The 9602-nt window shown below is 49.2% G+C and overlaps 1 long non-coding RNA gene across 1 annotated transcript; it reads left to right on the top strand.

The window, feature by feature from the left end:
- The first annotated feature begins 342 nt into the window (after nucleotides 1-342).
- On the top strand, nucleotides 343-6634 carry LOC134059518 (uncharacterized). Its single transcript, XR_009935061.1, has 3 exons — nucleotides 343-406; nucleotides 4970-5038; nucleotides 6618-6634. It is a non-coding gene; the product is annotated as an uncharacterized LOC134059518 (long non-coding RNA).
- Nucleotides 6635-9602: the final 2968 nt, after the last annotated feature.

The following is a 9602-nucleotide window of genomic DNA, read 5'->3' on the forward strand; positions in this document are numbered from 1 at the left end:
GGGTGTAGTGTAAGTACATCCATCCATGCCGAGCTTGTGGGGTTTTTCCGCTTGGGCACAAAAAAACTTCATAAAAAACCCCTCAATTTAGTGAGTGTACGCAGGCAATGCTTTTGCAGAATCCTGTTGGCTTAAAGTAAATGCACCGTTCACTTGAGCCGTAACCAGGCTTGTGGCTGGGTGTGGTGTGTGATGTGTGTTTGGAGATTCTGATGCTGTTGATGCGATGAGTGGCCAGTGTGTGTGTGTGTGTGTGTGTGTGTGTGAGAGAGAGAGAGAGAGAGAGAGTGTGTGTGTTTGTGCTGAGTGAATGACATTAAATCTCTCACTATGCCGCTTCCAGGGAGAACCAGGGTTCCTCGGACCTCAAGGGGAACCAGGACTGCCGGGCCTTCCAGGAACCAAGGTGGGTAATTAAACCCCACACCACCTCATCCACCCACTCTACTCAACACTATTACACACACAAGAAAGAGTTCATGAACAGGCCTGTCAGGAACTAGTCTGATTTTTGTGCACTTCATGGTCCTTCAATTCTGTGTAGGCCCCCAAAACAATCCATGCTGAGCTGTACATTAGTAACCTTTATGTGGGCTTTACCTTCAAACCTGTCAAGTCAAGTCAAGCTAATTTATTCGTCTCCCTTGGGAGAAATTTGGTTTAGAGACAGGGTACTGCTGCAGACAGACATAGAGCACACAGAGACAGCAATATGTAAAGACAATATGGACAACCAAACAAAGAGGAGGGTACATACTGTAACTGGCAACCACCAGTGCAAGAGGAGCTGAGCTGTGCAATCTGCCCTACCTGATGCTGTGTAGATCAGAGACGCCATCTCTTCAGCTTGTTCTCTTTAAATGATAAGGAGAGTCTTCTCTTCTTCTTCTTCTTACTCTGGTGGTTAATAACAATGTTAGAAAATATAGGTCAGGCCACGAAAGCAAACAAAACCTAACCCAGACAAATATCGGTGTGCTAACCCATCTCCTCACGGTCAAGCGTTACAGTCAGCACCTGACCAGAACCAGGTGAGGGAGATTGACTCTGAAACGCTCCGCAAACTACATCTAAATTAGGAACAGATCCGATCCGATCTCACCCGACCCGACCCTTATCCACGGGCTCAGAGGCTGATCAGGAACAGATCCGATCCGATCTCACCTGATCCGACCCTTATCCACAGGCTCAGAGGCTGATCTCACCCGATCCGACCCTTATCCACGGGCTCCGATCTCACGCGATCCGACCCTTATCCACGGGCTCCGATCTCACCTGATCCGACCCTTATCCACGGGCTCCGATCTCACCTGATCCGACCCTTATCCACGGGCTCAGAGGCTGATCTGATCCGATCTCACCCGATCCGACCCTTATCCACGGGCCCAGAGGTTGATCTGATCCGATCTCACCCGATCCGACCCTTATCCACGGGCCCAGAGGCTGATCTGATCCGATCTCACCTGATCCGACCCTTATCCACGGGCTCCGAGGCTGATCTGGACTGAATCTGTGCAGCTTTAGCTTCTGTTTGCAGCGAGATGGTATCAGAGCACGAGGCTATCAGGAAGCAACAAGGGAGCTGAGTGAGAATGAGAACTATAACTCCTGTGCCAACTTTGCCAACTTTGCCATCTGCCACTGAGGCTGGCTGGCAGTGGCGCTCTCCCGTGGCGCTCTCCCACCAGTAGTTTAGAGCCCCTCAGCTGGCCCGCAGACGACAAGCAGACTCACGCTGGGCGTTTAACGAGCGCGCTAGTCTGCTGCCGGGAGCCATAACGATGCAGCAGGCCTTCTGCAGGCCACAGAGTCTCACCCAAGGCATAAACACACAACAGATAGTCTGTAGTGCACAGAGGCTCACTTAAACATAAACGCACAGCACACATTCTGTGGTGCATAGTCTCGCTTACACTTAAAGACACAGCACACATTCTGTGGTGAACAGTCTTGCTGTAGACATAATGACATTAGACCCTACTGTATGTGGTGCATTGTTTTATTAAAGACATGAAACAATAGACACCATTGAGACCATATGTTGTGAACAGTGAGACCATATGTTGTACACAGTGTCTTACTGAGGACATAAAGACACGTGAGACCATATGTTGTGCACAGTGTCTTGCTGAGGACATAAAGACACATGAGACCATATGTTGTGCACAGAGTCCTACTAAGGACATGCAGTAAAGACACGTGAGACCATATGTTGTACACAGTGTCTTAGTGAGAAGATAAAGACACATGCAACCATATGTTGTGCACAGTGTCTTACTGAGGAGATAAAGCACATAAACAAATAATTAAATACTTAATTTGCGTGAAATGTCAGACTACAAACAAATGCGCATTTGGGCGTTTAAGGAGCGCACCAGTTTCCCACTGTGAACAACAACACATTCCGCTGAGGACATGATGTCACAGCAGCTCTGTGGCTCAGTAGAGCATCTCGGAGAGCACTCAGCAGCCTACGCAGGCAGACGTGTGCCGGTCAGTAGCATCACACGGACGACTACGCAGGCAGACGTGTGCCGGTCAATAGCATCTAACGGAAGACTACGCAGGCAGACCTGTGCCGGTCAATAGCATCTAACGGAAGACTACGCAGGCAGACGTGTGGCGGTCAATAGCATCTAACGGACGACTACGCAGGCAGACGTGTGCCAGTCAATAGCATCACACGGAGGACTACGCAGGCAGACGTGTGCCGGTCAATAGCATCTAACGGAAGACTACGCAGGCAGACCTGTGCCGGTCAATAGCATCTAACGGAAGACTACGCAGGCAGACGTGTGGCGGTCAATAGCATCTAACGGACGACTACGCAGGCAGACGTGTGCCAGTCAATAGCATCACACGGAGGACTACGCAGGCAGACGTGTGGCGGTCAATAGCATCTAACGGACGACTACGCAGGCAGACGTGTGCCAGTCAATAGCATCACACGGAGGACTACGCAGGCAGACGTGTGCCGGTCAATAGCATCTAACGGAAGACTACGCAGGCAGACGTGTGCCGGTCAATAGCATCTAACGGAAGACTACGCAGGCAGACGTGTGCCGGTCAATAGCATCGCACGGACGACTACGCAGGCAGACGTGTGCCGGTCAATAGCATCACACAGACGACTACGCAGGCAGACCTGTGGCGGTCAATAGCATCGCACGGACGACTACGCAGGCAGACGTGTGCCAGTCAATAGCATCGCACGGAGGACTACGCAGGCAGACGTGTGCCGGTCAATAGCATCTAACGGAAGACTACGCAGGCAGACGTGTGCCGGTCAATAGCATCTAACGGAAGACTACGCAGGCAGACGTGTGCCGGTCAATAGCATCACACGGACGACTACGCAGGCAGACCTGTGGCGGTCAATAGCATCGCACGGACGACTACGCAGGCAGACGTGTGCCGGTCAATAGCATCGCACGGACGACTACGCAGGCAGACGTGTGCCGGTCAGTAGCATCTAACGGAAGACTACGCAGGCAGACGTGTGCCGGTCAATAGCATCACACGGACGACTACGCAGGCAGACGTGTGCCGGTCAATAGCATCACACGGACGACTACGCAGGCAGACGTGTGCCGGTCAGTAGCATCACACGGACGACTACGCAGGCAGACCTGTGCCGGTCAATAGCATCGCACGGACGACTACGCAGGCAGACGTGTGCCGGTCAATAGCATCACACGGACGACTACGCAGGCAGACGTGTGCCAGTCAATAGCATCACACGGACGACTACGCAGGCAGACGTGTGCCAGTCAATAGCATCACACGCAGGACTATGCAGGACTATGCAGGCAGACCTGTGCCAGTCAATAGCATGGCACGCAGGACTATGCAGGACTATGCAGGCAGACCTGTGCCAGTCACTAGCATCACACGCAGGACTACGCTGGACTACGCAGGCAGACGTGTGCCAGTCAATAGCATCAGCACGGCACGCAGGACTCAGACATGACACAGCAGCAGCAGCAGCAGCAGCAGCAGCAGATGTGGCGTTTTGGGAGGAGGAAGAAGTGCAGACTGACCAGAAGGGAATGCAGAGCTGGCCGCGCGCTCGCTGGTTTGGGCTGGAGCTGGGGGCGGAGCTGGGCAGAGCTGGGCGTGGAGGGAGAGTTAATGGCCCTGTCGCTCCCCTGACCAGCCGGCTGTTAACCAGGAAGATTAGATGTCTGGAGTCGCTGATGGCGAAGGTGGAGGAGGGGGGGTGGGGGGTACGGGGGGGAGGAAGTTTGTGTTGTCTTCGCCGCTGCAAGGACTGCAGACCACTCAACTTTACAGTCCTCAGTTATCTCTAGGAGAGAGAGAGAGAGATAGGGAGAGTGGAGAGATAGATAAAGTCTGAGAGGGAGAAAGAGAGAAAGAGATTGTGTGAGAAAGAGCAAGTGAGGGTCAGAGAGTAAGGGAAAGAGAATACTTATAAACTAGAGAAAAAGAAAAATAGAGTGAGAGAGAGAGAGAGAGAAAATGTGTACGGATGCATTCAATGACACCACACTGCCCTCTTGAGATGCCGGTGCTGGTCCCTTAGAGTGACAGAACTGAGACGTGGAAGTCAGAGCCACCGCCGAGGAGGGGGAGGGGGAGGAGGAGGAGGAGGAGGAAGAGGGAGGAAGAGGGTGCAGTAGGAGGCCTGTGGCCCCGGACTTGACCACAGCAATGCGACAGTCCTATATTTACCGCACAAACAGCAGGCCTAATCCATGTCTGTTGGTTTTGCACTTCTCTGCGATGGATGTGTTTGCGTCGGCGCCCCTGTGATCTGAGGCGCACATCTCTCTCCCAGAAACCAACACTCCCGCCCGTCGCACCGCACACATGCCCGACCGATAGGCCTGACCTCAGCAGGTCAAAAGGTCACCCAGATGGCTGCGAGCGATCCTGAGAAAGTGTGTGTGTGTGTGTGTGTGTGTGTGTGTGTGTGTGTGTGTGTGTGTGTGTGTGTGTGTCTTTGCAGGGCGAGAGAGGGGAGCTGGGGCCACCAGGAAAGGGCGAGCGAGGAGAGACCGGCCCTGCTGGACAGAAGGTCAGTTATTTTGCTGTGTGTGTGTGTTTGTGTAGGTCAATGTTCATGTGAATATCCAAGTTTATGTGTGTGTGTTGGTTTGTGTGTCCATGTTTGTGTGAATATGCACGTGTGTGTGTGTGTGTGTGTGTGTATATGTGTGCGTGTGATGATGTTTGTGTGAATATGCACACGTGTTGAAGTGTGTATGTGTACATGTGCGTACGTACATGTGTACGTGTGTGTGTGTGTGTGTGTGTGTGTGTGTGTGTGTGTGTGTGTTTGTGTGTGTGTGTGCGTGCATGCCTGTGTGTGTGTGTGTGTGTGTGTGAACCACAGTGCCAGTAGCGTCACCCTGGTCTGAGAGAAGCCACCGAGGTCAGGCTAAGGAGTGTGTGAGGAGGAGTGTTCACACAGACGCAGCCTTGCGGTCGGAGATTCCACCGTTTTCCCTGTGTATTCCGGCATTCCGCATATTTGCATGGGCCCAGGGCATTCTGTTTTCCGCCATGTCTGCACTCTGGACTATATCATAAACTTTGTGGCCCACAACTATAAGTAGCGAGTGTGCTGTGTGCTATTGGGCTCAGGGGGAATTCTTCACACTTCAAGTAGTTCTCTGCTGCCCCTTAGTGGCGCTTAAAGGAAATTAAAAATACCAACTGGCTTAAAAAATGACACAAATTCAAAAATGCTTTTCAGGATGGCTGTTCAAACACATTCAACTACTTTGATAGCAAATACTCACATGACTTACAGTACCTACATTTGCCTTGACAGTTCCTTAACTGTTCAACTGATAAAGGTATACAAGGTTTATGTATGTTAGCCGATGCCTTTGTCCAAATGGACTAATATGATATGATGTTAGTGTCCTGTTACGATCCAGGTCTGCAGACACATATATACTCATAAACAAAGGCAAAGTCAGCTTTATTGTTAATTATTCTATTTGCAAGACGTATAGAGGCTTGAAGCTGCATTTCTCTCTCAGTAGAGACTGTTGAAAGCCCACAGTAGGGTAAAATAACAATGACAACGCAACAGTAGAGCGCCTAATGCCCAGAGTCCAGGAGTGGTTACTCTCACCACAGCGTTGATTGCTGGCCTGCTGGACGTCCAGTCTAAACAGAGGCAGTGGACTCCACTCCGCTGAGTCCACTTCCCCTTTTTCCATCTAAACAAATGCCCCCCTGGGGGGCAGCACACTCAGCCGTGGCAGAAACGGAGGGGCATTTACTCATGGCAGCTCAAATAAACAGCGTCGGCCTGATGACTTTAACAGGGCGCATGACTCATCAAGTCAGGTTGCATTGCAGTTGCAGCTTAATATTGTGTGGCTTGGTGAAATCAGAAATAGTAGTTTTCTCAAGCTCAAATGAATACTATTTGTTTGATAAGGGGATTTATTTTGCTTGGTTTTAATTTTCAGTCAAACATGATCCAATTCTTTCAGAATACGTGGGCATGTTAGTGCTTAGAATTGTTTAACATTGAATTGAATCATTAGTAAAAAAGATCAACATGCTATCTTTGCTGTGACTGGTGTACTGTAGTTGTGGAGGTCTTTAACGTTGGTCATTTCTCATCCCACCACTAGGGGGCGCAAGGAGAGGCAGGGACACCTGGCCCCAAAGGGACAAAGGTCAGTGAGATTCAATTCAGTTTCCCCCTGAATGAACCCTCCCAAAATACAGAGTACATTTATACTGTGCCTATCCCAGTGGAGTTTGAGAAAAGTATTATGTGGATTTAAAAACAAGTAAGAATTGCCTGTGATGTGTTGACCAGACATCCACTGAAGTTACCACACAAACCAGCTAGCATTTCAAACACCACATTGTACTTCAACCGCTGTCCTAAATATGCAAGTCAACGAAGAAGTGTCGTGAAAACTCCAATTCTACAGAATGACACATCGCCCCTTTCAAATGAAATCGCATTATCACACCCTTGATGGATGTTCCAATCGTGGCCATTTCCCCTTATTTCTGTCTCTCTGAGCTCTCTGCATGAACATGCTGTTTATTCCTTGTAAATGTTTCAGGGCGACTTCGGAGACAAAGGAGACCTCGGACTCATGGGACCCAGAGTAAGTACTTATGCATTATATACATTTCATATACGTAGACCCCGCTGTAAAACATCACAAGTCACATCTTTACATGTCCTTTTGAGCACACGACAAAAGTTTATTTTGTCCACTGGAGGTCAGTTTCTGACACTGGCCAGACACTATTAAAAGAACAACTTTTCACCACTAGAGGGTGACATTGCACTTAAATGCACAAAAGATGAGGCGCTCACTCATGATATCACTGTTTTAGCCTTATAAGGGGCCCATGGAGACACACACCCGTGCTGGTAAAAGTGCAAGGTGCTGTGTACAAGTGAGACTTCATAGTTATCTGTATATATATATTATAGTTATAGTTTCTCTGTGCATGAATCAGTCTTTTTATGGAGGGTTTTCAGCTCTTTGAAGTGGCATCATTGATCTTCTTCATTTGCTCTGCTATGAAGATCCACTATGAAGCTTTTGTGGTGCCTCATTGATTATTGATTTCTTGTGTGTGACTCCCAAACAGGGTCCTCCTGGGCAGAAGGGAGACCAGGGCATCACCGAGATCATCGACTACAACGGGAACATCCAGGAGGCCCTTCAGGTCAGACACCTTTGGGCCTCAGATGCTAACAGACGCCTTTGGGCCTCAGATGCTAGCAGACACCTTTGGGCCTCACAAGCAAACATAGACCTTTGGGTCTCAGATGCTAACAGACGCCTTTGGGCCTCAGACACAAAGAGACATCTGTGGGCCTTACACGCAAACAGACACTTATGGGCCTGTAGACACAAACAGACACCTATGGGCCTCAGATGCAGTCACCACCACAGACACCTATGGGCCTTACACGCAAACAGACACTCATGGGCCTGTAGACACCACAGACACCTATGGGCCTTACACGCAAACAGACACTCATGGGCCTGTAGACACCACAGACACCTGGGCCTCAGACACAGTCACCACCACAGACACCTATGGGCCTCAGACGCAGTCACCACCACAGACACCTATGGGCCTCAGAAACCACTGAGTCCCACTCAGAGTCCCACTGATATCCTCTCCTCTCTGTACAGCAGGCACCGCAGTCTTAAGTTATGGACATTTGGGTGGGCTGCTAGACATTTTGGGTTGGCGACTAAATCTAAACTGACAAAAACATAGAACACACACACAGAAAACAGCTATAGTGCTACACTCTGGAGCAATGGTGTGTGTGAGTGTGTGTGTGTGTCATCTGACACACATCTTTTTGTCTGGTCCGTAACCGCTGCTCTTATCTCTCACTCTACTCCCCCCCCCCCTCCTCCTCCCCTTCCCCTCCTGATATCGCTCTCTCTCTCTCTCTCTCTCTTGGCCAACAACAGAAGATTACCACTATTACAGTGACGGTAATTCACCATAATCATCATCATCCTCACGTGTCATCTTCGTCTTGTCTGTGTTATTACATGAGTGCTGAACTTTGACCCAGCATGGTCTTCCTCCACAACCCAACTCACCCCGCCCCCCCCCCCCCCCTCACCTTTCATAAACACGCCCCTTGTGTAATGCTATTGTGCCATAATATGTGACGTCTGTGCGTTGTGTGAAGCGTTGTGTTGTGTCGTGTTGTGTTGTGTTGTGTTGTGTTTGTTCTGTGTTGAGTTCCGTTGTGCTGTGTGTCCCTTTGAGTCTCGGCTCACCTATCACCTGCCAGCATTTGCGTCACAGCTCCTGTGGACAGATGCAGACGGTTATTCAGTGTGTGTGTGTGTGTGTGTGTGTGTTTGTGCGCGCAAGTGTGTGTGTTTGTGCGCGCAAGTGTGTGTGTGTGTGTGTGTTATGCGCGTTATGCTCAGAGTACATCACAGTAACTCCAGCGTCATAGCCCCTGTGCCAGTAAAAGACATGATCAGAGTTCCTGCTGTTCAGTAACCAGCCACCCTGAGATAATGGCCAGGAGTGAACACTCAGTGCTATGATTCAATGAGTTCTAGTTACAACTTAACTAGAAGATTCAGCAACCAATTGGGTACAGAAAATTAATTAATTTCAGAATGGGTGGGCATGGTGAAGGCTCCATGACTCGCCAGACATTGCTGTTTAAGATTCTGCTTGCATCGTCTAATACAGTAGTTGTAACTAGAGTACATTAATGTTTCATGGGAAAGAACCTCATAGAACCCTTTTATTGGATAGCATGGACAGCACACTGAATATTGCAGCATTTAGACAATTTTGCTTTTCTGACTTAAATAGTGTGTCTGTAAATACTCTGTTTAATGCTGAACACAAATATCCATCCAACACGTTTTGTTTTACAAATTATGCCAAACTAAAACAACATTTTAGTCAAATCAATCTTTTATGTGTATAGAGATAGATAATAGATTTCAACTGGTTCAAATGGTTATTGAAAACAAAATGTGTGGTGTTTGCATTTCTGCTCTTTTGCACAAATCCAAGTAGTGTACAGAGTTAATGAGTGCGTACAGTATCCGCTAAAGCGTACGCAGATTCTTGATACACGGTTGTGG

This window comes from Sardina pilchardus, chromosome 16 (genome assembly GCF_963854185.1).
Source record: "Sardina pilchardus chromosome 16, fSarPil1.1, whole genome shotgun sequence".
Taxonomy (NCBI): Eukaryota; Metazoa; Chordata; class Actinopteri; order Clupeiformes; family Clupeidae; genus Sardina; species Sardina pilchardus.